The sequence below is a fragment of the Pteropus alecto genome, unplaced genomic scaffold (assembly GCF_000325575.1).
Source record: "Pteropus alecto unplaced genomic scaffold, ASM32557v1 scaffold21, whole genome shotgun sequence".
Classification (NCBI taxonomy): Eukaryota; Metazoa; Chordata; class Mammalia; order Chiroptera; family Pteropodidae; genus Pteropus; species Pteropus alecto.
In genome coordinates this window covers 29212507-29229930 of record NW_006436282.1, presented here as the reverse complement: position 1 = coordinate 29229930, position 17424 = coordinate 29212507, and the positions used below count along the sequence as shown (strand labels likewise).

General features: G+C 52.1%; 1 protein-coding gene across 1 annotated transcript in view; it reads left to right on the top strand.

Annotated features, from left to right (window-relative positions):
- LOC107195685 (olfactory receptor 4D1-like) overlaps positions 1–17424 on the top strand; it is a 25101-nt gene that overhangs the window by 872 nt on the left and 6805 nt on the right. The window lies entirely within an intron of this gene.

Below are 17424 nucleotides of genomic sequence, written 5' to 3'. Positions count from 1 at the left end.
CCCGGCTCCCCCCGACCCCCGCCATCGCCATGCTTTCCTGCAGGAGGGGAGCTCACCTCTCAGATGAAGCTGTGTAGACCCTGGAGGAAAGATGGCTGTGAATACACACTCCTGTTCTCTTCTCTGTGCCTGGTCAAACTCAAATTCAAACAGATGGAAGGTCTCTGAGTTTCTAAACAACTCTTAGTGAGCAGCCATGAACTTGGCTCAGGAGGCGAGGCACTTCGGTGCTCTTCTCCCCCTGTTTCTTCCTACTCCAAACACAGTTGTCCGAAACTAAACTATCTGTCCAGAGGAATGCAAAGATGGAGGTCCTAATGAGGGGGACACCTTATCATGTGGCACAAGTGACAGCCATCAGCAGGACAGAAAAACCACAAAATCAGAGAGGGAGCTAGGCGGTCTGTTTGTCTAGGCGCCCTGCCAAGTTTACAGTTGATCCTTTGCACGGAGGGCTCCACACGGAGTCAGCTGGCCACCTCATTTATAAAGATAACCTGTCATAATTGCTTAGGGTTGCACAGCGTCACCTCACTTGTCCAGAGGTCAGTTACCCCGAACCCCACTTAGCCAAGAACTCGGGAGCCAAACTGGCCCCCAGGGAACTTGATGAGCTGGTGCAAAGCTCAAGCTCTACGCTTTAGGCAGTGCGGTGTATTTGTGGGAGAGGCCCATCCAGAGCCAACTTCGTTTCCGTCTTTGCGTCTTTCTGACCAGCATGATAAGATCTCTCAGCCCACAAATACGTTAGAAATCGCAAGTGCTTAAGAGGTGACTTGAGCAACTGACAGATGGTGAAGAAAAAAAGAAAAATACGAAAAGTTGATAGATGCCTAGTCACCCAGACGTGGATTCCGTGTAGCGGCTCCGCCAACACACTTCGGCAGGTCGGGGGGATGCCGAGGCATGGCCCGGCCTCCCAGAGAATGTCGGGAACGGTGACTGTTCATGCCCTTCAGTGGCAGCCTGCACGTCGAAGTCCCAGAAATACCTTCCTCCGATGACTCATTCTGTTTATCAGCACCCTTCCTACTTCCTGCCCAGCACCCATCCCAGTTTACGGTCACGGTATTCACGGCGTTACCTCTCTGTTCCATTTGCTGCCTGCCACACTGGGTGCAGAGCCCTATGTGACAGCGCCCAAATCCCGGCTCTGTGCTTGTCCCATAACGGGTGCTTCATAAATAAATGTTGAGTGAATAAAGAAATGTCACCAGGAACACACCTACGTTCCCTGATTATGCTATATCGCTTTAGAAATATTTCTTTAAATTGAAGACTACTCCTTAGAAATATGGGTAAAGGGATGCTATATCTTGAAAGGGAGCAACCGTCACGTACCGGGAAAGTTAATCCTCGCGATGACACCATCGGATAGGTCTGGGGAGCCCTCGCTTCACCGATGAGGAAATCGAAGGTAAGAAACTTTCCAATCTTATGCAGTTAGTGGTGAAGTCTAGATTCGAGCCTGAAGGTCACATCTCATTGTAGCTCATGCATTGTCTGGGTCTCGAACGGGCCAGAACCAAGAACTGGGACTAATTAGGAAGGGAGGAGGGTCATGTAGATTGGGGCCGAGTCAAGTCTGAGAGTCAAGGCCGGGAGACCAGCTTCAAAGGGCAGACCTGGAATCATGAAGTCAGGAGCCCTATGGAAACAGGATCTGAGTCATCCTTCAGCCCACTCGAATCGGGCCTCTACCCACCTCCCCAAACTTCCCCAGAGCAGCTCTCGTTAGTGTCACTGAGGACTTCGACATGGCCGGGTCCAGTGGGGAGTGTGTATTCTGCATGGCGCCCGGCTCCTCAGCGCATCGGGCTTTCTGGCCGTTCCCCCTTCATGAAGCGCGGTTCACCCCGGCTTCCCCGCCGCGCTCTGTCCCGGACTTCCTCTCACCCACCTGTCCGCTCCGGCTCAGGTTCAGGCGCCACCCCATCCTCTTCCTCCTCGGCAGTAAATGTGGGGGGCTTCGGGACCAAGGGCAGATTTCTTTCTCTTCTGTCTTTCAGTCTTCTCTGTCTCTGTCTCTGTCTCTCTCTCTCTGTCTCTCTCTCTCTCTCTCTCTCTCTCTCTCTCTCTCTCTCTCTCTCTCTCTCTCTCTCTCTCTCTCTCTCTCTCTCTCTCTCTCTCTCTCTCTCTCTCTCTCTCTCTCTCTCTCTCTCTCTCTGTTTCTCTCTCTCTCTCTTCCTCTCTCTCTCTCTCTGTAGGTAAACTCATCCATTCCCGTGGCTTTAAACATTATTGATAGGTTGATGACTCTTTCAAATTTTGTTTCCCATCCTACACTACTTGATTTACCAATCGTCTGCTTGGCATTGCTGTGTGCGTATATTAACGGCAGTTCCAACCGAACGTGTGAAAACGCGAACTCAGCAGCTCAGCCGCGACCGACTTCGGCCTCCAGCCCCGATGAGCCAGCGGCCACCCACTCGTCGAGGCGTAATCGTAAGGCGACCCCCGCCGCCTGCCTCAGCCCATGCCTACCGATTCGCTCTTCTTTCTCTCCGCCTACATTCTTGGTCTCCTCCAGTTCATTCTCCGTGCTGCCAACAGAGACATTGTTTTAAAACACAGATCTGACTGCGTCGCCCCACTAACCACAGAGGAAAACTCCGAGCGCTTGCGTGGTCCATACATTCTGGAACGATCTGGCCTCTGCCTTCGTGTGTAGGCGCCCCCAGTCCGTACCGGTCCTCCATGTCTGGGCTCCAGGCACCCACACCCTCCTCTCAGTCCAGAGAACACATCGCGCCCCCTCTGGCCTCGGCATCCATCCCTCTGCCTGGCCTGGCCTCACCCGCCGCCACCGCCCCTTACTGGGTCAACGCGCAGCTCTCGACTCAAATGTTACACACACTCGGAGGACCAAGTCCCCCCAGCACCCGGCATGCGGGGCCGTGCTCCCTGTGCAGCTGTATACTTTGGGGACGTCTCTTTCTCAGTGGACTGTGAGCTCTGGGGCGGGGGCCGGGGGAGAGGGAAGGCCGCCGTCCCGAGAGGGCATGGGTGTCCCGGCTCCCACAGCGAGCCGCTGGGAGGCAGAGCCGGGTGCGTCTGGCGTCCAGGGAAGGCACCGGGCGCTATCGGTGGAGAATTTGCGTCGTTCACTTGTAAGAGCAGCAAAGGTGAGTTTTATTCACCTCTCGATTTCTTTGACTTTACAAAGGTGAGTTGTCGTTAACAGATTTTTTTTACTGTTGTGATTGTTCCAGTTTTGGTCAATCGATGTCCCCCATTAACTTCTAATTCCGAATTTAAGATACATTTGCATGATGAAAACTTACAGGAAACGCTAAATGTTTTTAGTTTGGGAAGGAACGAACCCAGCCCCAGCCCCAGCCCCAGGGCTGGGCCGCTGACCCAGGGCTGGGCAGCCAGGGCACAGGCTCACCTGGCCAAGGTGCGTGTCACGCAGAGGGACATGGCCAGGCCGGGGGGACTCAGTTCTGCTTCTTTGGACTGAGCGGGGACTCGTTCCTTGGCGGAGGGGACAGGAAGTAAGCTTGCCATGGCTTTCTGCCCCCCGACCTCGCAAGGTGAAAACAGAGCCGACGCAGAACACGGGGTGAGAGGCAGTGAGGTGCTGCCAGCAGACACGGTGTGACTTCTGGAGCCGTCAGTCTTCACGGGCTGGGGTGAAAACTTGGTCTGTGAAGGGCCAGCTAGTAAACACGTCAGGCTTGGTGGCCCTGCGCTCTCTGCTGTGACCACTCAGCAGCCCTCATAGCACAGAACAGCCCAGACGGTGCGCGACCGGCGAGCGAAGCCACGTGCAACAAGATTTTATGTGGACGCTGAAATTTAAATTCGCGTGATTTCTATGTGCCTCAAAATATTAGTCTTCTTTTGATCTCTTTTCCCCACAACCATTTAAAAAGTACAGGAGCCTCCTCAGCTCGCCGGCTCGCACCGGTCATCGGCCGGGTTTGCCCACGGGCTGTGCTCTGGGCCCCTCCGTAACTTTTCCATCCCCTCCGCAAGCTCGAAATACACGCTAAAAGCCATTTCCGATGCACACCCTAAAGTCGACAATTTCATCACTCGGATGGGCAAAGGAGATTTGAGTCTCGTGTTGGAACTGACAGTCTTACCTTAAAAATATACCTACCGACGATGTGCCGCTCTCCGCCCCTCTGCCCTGGCGACGCCACCGCCCGCCGGGTGCGCAGTATCGCCCGGGAAAGGGACCGTCACACGCGGGTCGTTGCACGCGCAGTGTCTGTGCGGCTGTGGTTCTGTTTTCACTGGCCGGTGAAATTTCACGTCCCCTCGTCTTTCCCAACACACTTCGCGGCGACCCGTGTAGCGGCCACATGACGCTCGTTATGTGCAGTTCCTGTACCCGGGCAGCAGCAAGGTGCTTCGTATGTCCCGGATGTTACTTATGGAAAATGTTTCCCCAAAACTCCCGCGCGCGGTGCTCCGGGGGTCTCGGAACCCGGTCAGCGTCTCCGGGTGCAGCGTTCCCGTACCAGTTCCTCCTGGTTTAGTAGGAAACCGTCTTACTCTCTGCCCTCCCGGCGTGTCCGTCCCCTCCGCCGGCACACCAGACGCCAGAGGAGTCGCTCCGTCACCGGCCCCTGCCATTTCTTACTTTCAACTCAAGGCGTTTGTCACTGGCAGAGCAGCAGGCGCAAGCAGTGCAGACGAGCTCCGTTTGGGGGACGGTGGCCCTCGGCCTCGCAGGCCTCCCCTCGCCCCTGCTCCCTGGCCCCCAAGCTGAGAACAGTCAGCCCTGGGCCGGGAGGGCAGCCAGCACAGGCAGTAGCAGCCCTGACAGCTGACGTCCGCCGCCGTAGTCCCTGAAGCTCATGAGCATTCTGGTTCCCTTGACTGTGTCACCCCTACAGTTTCCGCAGAGCTAGCCAAGGCCCTGCAGCCTGCGAGCAGCCGGGGAGGAGACAAGCTCTGAGCGGGGGGATCTGGGAACCAGAGGCCCCGTCCCCCACCAGGAAGGCCCAGGAAAGCAATCTGGCCCGTTCCACGTCTTGCTGGGCCGAGAACGGGGTCCCTCTCTGCTCAGAGGCCAGCGTGCTCAGGGGCAGATGGATGTTCTCTCTCAGAGGCTGGCTGGCACGGGACAGCTGGCTCCGGTGTGTTGGTCTGTTTGTCCCACGTATTAGAATAGAAGGTGGCGTTTGGACAACTGCCGAAGAATGAATTGTTGCTTTAAGGTCAACTCAGTGGCTCCGAGGGTAGATGACATTTCAAAGACCCTGAAGTATTTTCCATACCGTTCTCAAAAATTTGAAATGCTACCAGCAAAGAGTAAGGGTCCGGTTTCACTCGGAGCTCACTGGCCTTTTCTCTGCAATGCTCGCTGCAAAGTGACCACGGACGTTTTCTTCAGTCCCTAAAGAGAAGACTATGTTTCATTTTTACTTCTCTGGCTCCCGTTTGAGTTGGACGGTCATGTCGTGTCCATTAGTTTGCGTTCGGTTTGGTTTCGCCCTTCGCTGACATGTGTAATTCTGTTTCCATCATTCTCTGGTTTTCATTTCCTGCCGTTCTTTCCCACGAAGGATTTTTATGTTTGGATTGTGCTTCGTCTCCACCTTCGCCTCACGTGAGTGGTGAATCTGGTGTTTAACGCCATGTAAGTTTATTTTAAGCTTTTACAAAATTAATTTATACGTCGAACTAATCGAAGATATCGGAGACCCTCACAGGTGGGTAATCGTGTTATATTTTGTGTGTACTTTTTATCATCTTTTTAATTTAACGGGAAATTCTGTCGTCTCTGTGATTTTCCTTTCGACTGCATCCAAATGTTTTTGTAAGTGATTTTAGTATTTTTATGAGAATAGAGTATGCAATTTCATTAATATTCAGTCTCCCTATTATTTTCCCAAGGAGTTGGAAAAAGCACTCCCCTCACCCAGGAAGAAAAATAGGTATCTGGTTTAAACTTAGCACTTTCGATGTTAAAATGGGGTACAGGCAAAGAGAGTGACTCTTCTGGTAACTCGTGTTATTTATTATTATGAGTCAAGTCTATTTGATTGCAGAGACACATCCACTAGGAACTCACGGTCTATTGTTTCTTTTCACGCAGGTTGAGTCACGGTAAGAAAATAGCAGATACGTCACTCTCCTGGGCTGTCTTATTGATGCCAATTACTGTTATGATATCCAGCCCCACCTCTAGTCCTACCCAAAGAGAAATGATAGAAAGTCTGAAACACTAACAAAAAGTATCACTATGCTAAGGTCGTAGAGTCTGCTAACATCAAACACTGTTAAGAGAAATGTGTCATCAACTCTGTCTCTTTCCCAGCTCCATATACTTCAAATATTTCACTCTAGGAGAGAGGTAGGTAAGTGTGATAAGTGTTTGAATGCTTCGAATTATAGTAGCCCTCTAAACAACTGTCTAAAGAACATTTGGTTTACTTTAAAATCCTTAGATATTCCTTGATACGCGTGATCCAGCAGCGAAGGAGGACAAGGGAGCAGGAAAATGCGCATTTGCCCCTGACTCAGCAATTCTGCCTTTGGGCATTTAACCGTACGAAATAGGAACGGTGTCCACACAGACCTGGACCTGGATGTTCACAGCACTTTTATTGATATTGATAATGACCAAGAATGGGAAACAACTCCACAACTATCAGCCGGAAAACGGATAAACAAAAGAGTGCCCATCCATGCGACAGAGAGCAAGCCCAGCAATAAAAAATAACTACAGGTAAACACGACGTGGATGGATCTCAAAACCGCTGAGTAAAAAACGCCAGACTCCCCAAATACTTCATCCTGTATAATTCATTCTGAAATCTAGATTCCTTTTGAAATTCTAGAAAATGCACACTAGTCTCTAGTGACATGAAGTCCATCAGTAGTTTCAGGGGACGAGGGGTAGAATAAGGGGGTCTGCAGAGGAGCATAAGAAACTCGGGGGGCTATAGAGATGCCCAGTGTCCTAACTGTGGCCGTGACCTCCCAGGGGCCTACGGTGTCAGCTCCCACAGAATTGCGGTTCGTTATAGGTAACTTATACCTCCGTCGAGTTGATAATAAATATTTTTTAACTGGCTGAAGATTCAGAACCGATACTTCACATGTGGCTAGTCTATGAAAAAAGCTCAATTCCATTAAACAACAGAGAAATGCTCATTTAAACCACGCGGAAACATTTAATGCGTGCATTTTACTGCATGTACATTATAACTTAATTTTTAAAGTGCAGATCTTAAAAAGACAACAAAAATAAAATTTAGTTTTGAATCAGAAACAAAACACTCAGAAATCTCCCTCGCAAATGCGTGAACTCGGCACTGTAAGTTACTCACGTTTGGAAATACGCTCGATGTCCTTCAACAGAGAACTGGGCCGATAAATTATAGTCCGTGCGTCAAAAGAAATAATATGCTATGGCAGGAACGAGAAACCGTTAAGTGTTAATACGGAATGACCTCCATGATGTATTATTATATATATATATTTAAGCGCAGAAAGAACACTGTGCATGCAGAGTGTAGCTGGAAGAAGCCCCAGGGAGCTAAGGAGCCTGATCCCCTCTTTGGGGGAGAACTACTAGCTGGCTGGGAGGACGGGGGAGCAGAGCGGGGAGGGAAGCTCTTCACTCTACAGAACTCTACTGAATTCTAAACACTGTGGATTGATGAAGTGCTCAGAGTTTAAATTATATTAATAAATGGACACCCTATCTCTTCATACCTGAACACTTGATACTTAAGCCTATCAAAAGCCTTCTCTCCGAGGTCCCTCACTGCGAGCCACATCTCCGTGGGTACAGTTCACCTTCTCCTCTTCTTTTTCCTTCCCAGCTCCTCTGATTGTAAATGAAAAGAAAGGGGTGGGAGGGAGGGCGGTTCTAGGACCCTCCCAGGGAGAGCGCATCACAAACCCCTACATGGGCGGGTCATGCTGGGTCATGCGCCCCAGGCCTGTAACTTCTTTGGTGAACGGTTTTAAGCCAGCGCTGTCCATCGCTGTGCATCTAGGGAAACACACCTTTGAAAGGCCACATTATCTTGTGAAGTCTCCTGTAATCCCGACCCCACCTGGCTTCCTCTCGCCTCCATACATGTCCCCTCCTGAACTTCAAAAGCTTAAAAGAAGCTGCAAAACTGTCCCTCTCTGAAGTATTGGAGACCCTGCTCCCTGGCGGATGTCCCCATCGGCTTGGCTCAGGTAACTCTCAGAAATGCTCTACAGGTTTGGACGTTTCTTACATCGTGATCCGCATTGACACTCGTCACCTCCCAGGCCTTGAGCACCTGCATTCCCTACTGTCCCTCTACAGACACCTTTCAGTTCCCTGCACAGCAAAACTGTTCTTTGATGTCTGCCCATGAAATACATGAAGAAAAAAAAAAAAAGAAGATGTGAATGAGAAGGCATGTTTCTGAATGTGAAGATTTAATACTGTAAGGAGAGAAAATATGTTAAAGGTGTCGCTACGTCTCAAGGATTCCCACGCATCCAAGAAAATCCCAGCGGAAGCCCTGCCCCAATCCAGGCCCACGAGGCCACTCCTGGTGAGGGCGCCGGTGAGGATTCTGGTGAGGATCCGGTGCTGGGTGCCACCGACAGACCCCCAGCTTTTGAGCAGCTGGAGAACCCCTCCTCTTTGAAACCTGTCCTCCACTGGCCTCCAGGAGGAGCCTTGGGCCGCACCTTCAGGCCACACCTTCCATCCTCATCTCCTGGAGGACTCTAGTCACCTGGCCAGCTCTAGTCTCTTCTAGTCCCCTCATGGCTCACTCCATCCCCAGACTTCCAGTAGCATCTGAGTGCTGATGGCTCCAACTTTCGTCTCCTGCCCGGACCTCTCTGCCGAAGCTCAGACTCGGGTCTGACCCTTGTACATTATCTCCATTCCAAATTCTCAAAGGTGTCTCAAACACAGCGAGTCCGAAGCAGACGCCTGGGTTTCCCCCTGCACGCTCCCCGCCCCCCATGGTCCACCTCAGTGGAGGCTGCCCATCCCCTCCTGGCCCATCCGGTCTCAAGGTCATGCCTGGCTTTCATCTTTCAATCACGCCTAGATTCAATTCGTTGTCATTTGTGTCAGCTCTTCCTTCGAAGTCCGTCCAGAATCTGACCGCATCTCAGCGCCTCCACAGCTCCAGGCCAGGCTCCGTCTCACCTGGCTCGCAGGCTCCTGGCTCACCTGGCTCGTCGCCACAGCCTCTTCGGACCCGCCCTCCTTCCATCGCGGACGCAGCCGCAGGACCCATCCGGTTAGGGCCTCGCTGCTCACGCGGCTGACTTCCGATTCTTCCGCTATCCATTTTTTAGTAAAAGCTGAAAACATTGCAGCGCCCTGGGCCCTGCAGGCCCCGCCCCCTCCCGCTCCCCGCTCCCAGGCCCTGCCCACTCGCTGCCTCCTCCGCCCACCCCGCCACCTGCTCAGGGAACCTCGCACTCCTCCCGCTCCCCGCTCCCAGGCCCTGCCCCCTCACTGCCTCCTCCGCCCACCCCGCCGCTGCCCGCTCAGGGACCCCGCACCTGCTCGTTTCAAATGCCACAGCATCAGCGTTTCCGCGCAGCCCTCAACGCGGGGACTGAGCGGGAAGCAGATCCCAGGACACAGAAGTCGCTCCACAAAGTGCTCGGCGTACGAGTGTGACTGACGACCGAGGAGCACGCTACACAAGACGCGTCTGGACAGGACAGGCGCCTCCGGGTGTGACCTCGGGGGTGCAGGGTCAGGACCCGGGTGGGAGAGGCCGGGAGCGCAAACCGCTGCTCCTTGAGCTTATTGGTTATTGGTCCGGTCCCGGCTGCCGGCCGAGAGAGACGCGCCACACCCCGCTCTCGCCCTGCCAGTTTCCCGGGGGACTTCGGGGACGTCCCTCTTCTCGGGCAGGTGCTGGGCAAAAACACTGCAAGAAATTTAAGAAACGATTCAACAAACAAACTTGAGCGACATCTCCAAATCTCAGAAAAGGAGGAGCGGGAGAAGCCGCCAGCATTCCCCGTCTGCGTCCTGCCCAAAGCAGGAAAAGCTCAATTCTCCCAGGCGGACCCGCTTCTAAGTCCTCATTTAAACGTGGAAGATTTAAAGAGAAACGAACGAAACAGTTGGGGGGCGGGGAGCCAAAGGAATAAAAAGAAGCAGTGACAAACAAATCCTTATCGGCAAAATCACACTGAAGGGTCTGGGGATCGATCGTGGCGAACCCGAGAGAAGCACCTCACCGCGTGCCAAGGTGCAGCCCCGTATGCAGAGCCAGCTGCCCGCAGTCCCGGGAGCACCTACCGCGTACCGCACGCCCAGGGCCCAGGGCCTGAAGACACAGGGCCCTGGCTCTGCCCTGACACCTGCCTCTGGTCTCTGCAAAGGCCGAGAGCACTGAGCGGGCCTCTGCACGTGGCCTCAAGGCCCCTGTGTTCCTTAACCTTCACAGCTGCCCGAGACCCCAATATCAGTCGGAATCAGACTTCTCCCCACCCCCGCCCCACGTGAAGGAAGGAGGATGCAAAGTGACCTTTGGAGAAAGACGACCGATCGGGAGCTTTTGGACGCAGGTGCTCGCCATGCAAGTCCGTGCGGCCGGTGCTGGTGGCCGTTGGTGGCACACACGTGGCGCGGCCCCGGCGAGCGAGTCCGTCTGGTCCGTCTGCAGGCTGCGTGGGCACGGGCTGCGGGGGCCAGCCCGCGCTGGGACAGTCATTGCCCTTTTCCCTTGCTGCTGATACAGCGAATCACAGTGCCGCTGGTCCTCGAAGCCTGTGATGAGAAATCTCGGGGAAATCGCTGTCGCTAGCGTGTGCGTGGGAGGCTGACGGGTCTTCTCGTTTTAACCGCTGAATGACGAAGTCTATGTTTGGATCTTTCCCATGGCCGTGAGGACGAACCGAAGGATAAATCTTACGGGCTGCACTGGCTGAGGAGAGAGAACTGCGCTTGGCGCCTCTGTTTGACGACGTCCCGGGAAAGCGAAAGAATGTGACACACACAACCCGAAGCCCCCAAAACCACGAGCAATAGCAGTTTTTGTCAAGGGCGATGTGCGAGGTGCTTCCCCTACGTGTGTCAGTCCATAACAATCCCACGTGACAAGCATTTATGACAACTTACAGAGAAAAGACAAAACGAAGGCTTTTGGGTTGGAAAGATTGAAAAAATAAAAGTCTCAAAATCACATTTGGTTCATGGCAATGTTTAGATCCCTGTTCATTTGGTTACTCCATGCCCAGCCCCTCCAAATGAGTGTGTGTGTGTGTGTGTGTGTGCGTGCACACGCGTGTGGGGGGTTGTGCGTGGGTGGGTGTGCAGAATATATATACACATAATACGAATATGTATATGTTATAGAAATATGTGTGAATGCTTACATATCAAACAAAATAAATAATGTAATATAATGTATTTGTAAAGTGTTCATTTAAATATTTAACTAGGAGTTGAATACTTTCTTGTATAAATTAAGGTATGTGAGGCTAAAATGGGGCAAAAAAAAAAACACCTTGAACATCCTGCTGTCCTGATAAAGGGGTGTCTCTACTCTTCATGTCCATCACGTAGATGTCACCTACGTGTCCAGCTGAAGGCTCTGCTCCCCATCATCCACACCCCAGGCCCAGGCTGAGGAACGAGCCACCTCTGGAGCAGGACCAGCCAGCAAGATAGAAGGTGTCATGGGGAAACGTGTCGTGCTCCTGAGAACTTCTGCTCACAAGTGACATGTGTCCCTGCATGAACGTCATAAGAATCCGAGGCTGATTTCCAGGGGACCAGGAAGGACCACCTTCCCATGGGAGCAGCGGGAGCCAGACCCTGAGGGACACACTCTGTTCGCTCCACTGGGCTACATACCTGGTCTCAGGAGACATTACTAGGAAGAAAGAACCTCACCAGGTGACAAAACAAAATGCCACAGTCAGAACAACTCTCTACTCTCCAATGACACAATAATTTCCCTAAGTGCAAGCACTGAGAATTCTAGTTAGGTTTGACACGTGTTTTTATAGTAACATAGCAAAACATTCTATTTTTGGGTGGTGTCGAGAAATCAATGAAATTGATGATTAAGGAAGAATGGAAAGGTTCCTATTCTTACACACACACACACACACGCACACACACGTGCACGCACACACACCTGCCTGGTCTGGGCCACCATTTGCAGGCCGACTGTACGTTTTAGGAGAGCAGGACTGGTCACTGACCTCCATCTCAGCTACTTTAGACTCAGTCAGTGAGTATTGAGTAAATGCTGTTTATTTCTACTCCACATTTTAATAAAATTGCTAACAACCTGAAAACTCCTATGTGTTTCATTTCGTTAACGAAATATTATTTACTCTTCCTTTCTCTCTCCCTGAAACAACTCATTCAGACCAGGAACCTACCATCACCTGTAAACGTCAGGGCCCCATTTCTGAAGTCCCTCCCCAGTCTCAGTGTAAATGACTCAGTTTCTCACAGCTCAGTTCTACAGAATTAACAACTGCCATAATTTCTAATTCTCCATTCAATTGCAGAAATAGAAACGCAATTTGCTTTGGATTCCTCTGGTCCTGTCAATCATTTCTAACCTGCAATCCCCTCCGCTTTGCCGACTCTCCAGATCTGCCACCATCTAAAAGTGCCACTTAGAATCTAGCTTCTGGGCATTTACTCAAAAGTGGTTTATCTCCTTCTGCAGAACCTCTGCTAAGCAAAGACAGCAATTGTAAGGCAGCGGTTTAACCGACCATTTGAGCTCTTTTTCACACAGGGTCAATTTGTTTTTTAAAAAATAGAAAAAGTCCCCAGTGAAACATGAGAAAACATTTCAAGATTTCCAAAAACAAGTATCTATCTGCCTCTATGTTTTTGTGAAGAAAAATAAAGTGACACGATTATCTCCCAATTTATGAAGCGCCTGAATTCCCGTTTAGAAGAATATGAGGTTGACAATGAGTCTTTGCCACGTGACTTTTATTACGTTAGGGGAGACCTGATGATAATAATGAAAACAACTGAATTATAACCAGCTAAAATGCCTCAAAAGATATCCAGAGTTGCTTCCTAATAAAGCCATAATATTCTATAATTTATTACAGTTTGTTGTAGATGGACAAGCCAGACGAAACCTGCTGGTTTACAGGATAAACAATGATATCAGTCCAGTCGAAGTCCCAAGGCTCTGCTCGCTAATCCTGATTTTCCCCAGCAGCAGCCAGCTCATGGCACGGTGACAGCTCATGGCACAGTGACAGCTCAGGTACTGTGAATGGTACTCTCTTCTACAGCAGGACTGCATTTGTCCCCGGTAATTTTAATTGGCGCCATCTATACATATACACACCCCTAAAGAATGCCAACCACAATAATGATAAGGTATAATCATGACCTGTGACAAACATTTGCGTGTTTATATTATTCCGTATTTGAAATGTGCTCATTTGAAGTGAGGTCTACTGTGGCGTAGAATGTATTATGACCTCTGGACCAAAATCCATCAACAAATATATATGCACATGTACACGTAAGATGAGCAAGAATGAGCTGGATAGAGACAGGAAGATAAGGGCGAGATGAAAACCAGGGATAAGAACCGTACTTATAAAGAGACAGCAGCATTATTGAACCGGGAAGGGCGAGGTGTGACTGTGATGCCTATGGCGGCCACGCAGGCCCCATGACTGATGGGCCACATTTGGTGCTGCCCATGTTAGCTGGAGACTTGATCTTCTTTCTGAAGGAGACAGTTATCACCCACCCAACTCTCATCTTGCGTGAAAGCTGACCCAGTTGGCCATCGCTTCCCATTTTTCAAGAGAAACACAGAATCCACATTTTAAATATGAAAGCTCTTGATTTTTAAACGTCGCCACTAATTCAATTAAGAGCAATTACTGAATAATCTTCACAAACCACATCTGTACCCTGAATCAGTCTGCAGGCCACAGCTGCAACCTTGAAGCTGATGCTTCTAGTTACAGCTGTCCCCAAGACAAGTGGTGACACCTTGGACATTATTTAACCTCAGTTTTAAACCTTTAATGTGGCCCAAACACTGTAGGGTCCAAAAACTTCCTACAAGATCCCTAAGCAAATAATCAACAAACCACAGTACCAGAAACCAGCATTCCAAAATAGGATCCCGCTTTCGAGGCATTCCATAACCCTCGGCCCTGGAGATGATGAAGGGTACTAAAGCCATAGAATACTAATAAGAATATTGAAGACAAATAAATGCCTCTGCAGCTCAGTGTCAGCTCAGGATCCCTGAAAAAGAAGCCGCTTCTTCCATTCTCTGCCAGAGACAGGTCTCAGATCAGAGTCACATGCAAATAATTTGCGAGGAACCAAGGCAGCCCACCACCAGGAGTGCCCAGGGATCTCGGCTGGGGGTCTCCTGAGGTTGCTGACCCTCCCCTCACAGAAACAGGTGACGCCTGCCCGCTGAGGTATAAAAAGACAGACAGTTGAAAAATAAGTCTCCCCGCAACCCTTGACCCCCAGCTATCTAGTTCTCCCCAGTGGGAATCTGTTTCTACATTTTTGTGTCTTCCTAAAATAACTACAGAAGAGACGTTGAGCGAGAGTGTATCGAAATGGAAGCCTGTTTTAGAAATGCACGTTCTTATGGAATTTTACAGTTGGAAGGGCCCGGTTTAGTCCTTAATTCACAGCCTCTCTTAGTGCTGCCCCTGCATTCAATCTTCCTAAGGATGGAGACCCCCACTCCACTGGGAGGTGGCTCATTGTCTTTTAGACAGCTCCACAGGTTTATAAAAGATCACTTTTTAAAATCCAGAAATCCACCATTTCGATGATTTTCCTCGTCAATTCTTGCTTTGACCCCAAAGGCCAGAGAAGCAGGTGGCCAAATGCCTCTCGCCAGAGACGGAGCTGAAAACACTTGCTGTCGCTGCCCCGGGGCACAGCCCTGCTCCCTTCTCCCTGGGGGGCTTCGCCCCGCCTTCTTCTAGAAGGGATCAAACTCCTGTTTCTAAGAGGAAAACAACTCATCAGAGGAGGAAAAGAAAAGTGTCCAGTTTGGAGCTGGCAAAGAGAATAAACAGCCCGCACTGGGAAAGTCGATGGGTCATGTGAGATCTAATATGGGACGTCCCGGGGCCTCAGCCCACCCTGGTCAGCGTGGTGTGCGTGGGCGCTTCATCCAGGAGTCTGTGGGCCAAGCAGAAATTTTGGTGGTACCTTCTCTAAAATGTTTCCAGATATTCTGAAATAGAATTTGGGGTCCTGAAGTCCCCGTTTGCCTCAGGTTCGGAAAAGTGCAATGACGAGCGATAAAGAACATGGCCGGGACCTGGGGTCAAGGCTGGCCGCACGACCAGCAAGCGTGCTTCGCGACTGGCGGCAGGTTATTCGCGTGACCTTTCCTAGCCACGGACGCCATCGTCTTGCTGGAAAAGGCAGACGCAAGTGCAGCCAGATCGGACGTGTCAGATCTGGTCAGTACTTAGGAGCATGGCGTCGGGGCTGCTCCTGCTGCTCCTGTGGTGGTGGCTCTTGCCTGGGATGGGACCTGGGCACACTCTCTGCAGGGACCGGGTGCCCGAGCACTGTCTATGCCTGGCCCAGTCTGGGCAAAGCTCTGTTTTCTGAAGGTGTCGTTGCTCCCAGCAAAGAGTACAAAGTCATTCCAAATGTCACCCCTTATGTCACAAACTCAGAGGGGGGACTCAAACTTTACTCAGATGTCCCAAGAGGAGGTTGGGCCCATCCCTTCCTCTCCATTCCCTGGGGACAGCCCAGCGTGGGGCTGAGGGGCCGAAGTGTCGCACAGTCCCCTCCAGTAACTGTTACCACACAGCTCTGCTTCCTGAGGTGCCATCGGATCCTGTGGAACGATGTGACAGCAAACGGCACCGTGCACGTCGCTGACGTCTGTCATGAAAGGACGTTTGGGGAGAACTTTCGGAGTCTTCGCATGTCATATTCTCTTAGGGGACTCATGGGAGGATCCTGTGCAGTCCTGAAAATTATCCGTAGCGTCAATCGATAGGTGTTTTAACGTATAGACAATATGATCTGTGCCGCCCATCATGCTTCCTAGACAGAAGGCTCGAGAGCCGAATTCGTGGCCTCGCCGAGCGAACGCGCCAGGATCCGTGTGAGACTCCGGCCCGGCTTCGCGCGGTGCCCCGCTCCTGTGCCTCGGTTTGCGTTTCCTCTGCAGCTGAGATCCTTCGCAAACTGCTCTCGGTTTGCAGCGTGTTGCGTGCGATGCGTGACCGTGTTTGGGAACCGGGCACAGCGCCCGCAGAATCTTCACAGCCTTCTCCATCGCCGAGCGAACGCGCCAGGATCCGTGTGAGACTCCGGCCCGGCTTCGCGCGGTGCCCCGCTCCTGTGCCTCGGTTTGCGTTTCCTCTGCAGCTGAGATCCTTCGCAAACTGCTCTCGGTTTGCAGCGTGTTGCGTGCGATGCGTGACCGTGTTTGGGAACCGGGCACAGCGCCCGCAGAATCTTCACAGCCCCATCCAGGGGCCCCGTCCAGGGGCCAAACGGGTCATCCTGACCTGTTAAAACCAAGGAACGAACACAAGCGACTCCAAGTTCGGAGTAAGAGCGACAGGCTGTGCGGATGGCTAGGAGCGCTGCGACCTGCGACCGCACCGGCCAGATGCGTGGGAAGGAAAAGCGTCCTTCTGCAGTGACACAGAGTCGCGCTGTAACTCCACTTGCTTTAACCGTGTGATTCCTGCTTCGACAGGGGGACACCAGCACTGACCCCACCGGAACATCAGCAGGGGATTTTATGAGGAGAGGGGGGGCTCTGGCTGTAGGATGAGGCCCCCGGGGACATTTGTGCTGCTTGGAGAAGCGACTCAGCTGAAGGAATTTAGCTAACCTTCCTGCAGCCCCAGAAAGCCTCGTTTCTTCTGGCAAATCTTTAGCGAACTTCCCTGGCGATTCTCCTACTTGAGACACGTGTGGCTGCTTCCAGGCCGTGGGACACCTGGCTTTTCTGTAACGGCACCTCCTCTGGGCTTTGTATCAAGCCCGCGTTCTCAGCGCGGGCCTTTTGCAGGTATTTTAACGCGTGCGTTTGCTTCTCACGCACCCCCGGCTGAGCCCTGGCCCGTGAAAGCCGTGTGGCCCCTGGCGCTCACGCATTCATTCAGCCACCATTTCCCAAGGCCCCATCTCAGATGATTTCGAGGATACTTGACGGGCAGTCGAGGACCCTCGGACTTGAGAGCTCGGCTTGGCACTCCCGTCACGCGGGCGCAGCGAGGAAGCCCGTGGCTGCCCGGCCGGCCCGAGCCCCCAGCAGGTCTCGGGGGACGGCGGGGGCGGTGGGCGACCATGAAGGAGTCATTCCCGCGTCCGGCCTCGGGCCTGAGGCTCAGCGGGTTCACGCGGAGCTGGACGACTCTGCTCCGCAGGTCGATGGCAGGAAGGGGGAAATGGCGACTCTGGCACGAATTCGGCTTGGCGCGGGCGGGGTCACCGAGCCCGCAGCGCCAGTCGGCGGGGACCGGGCC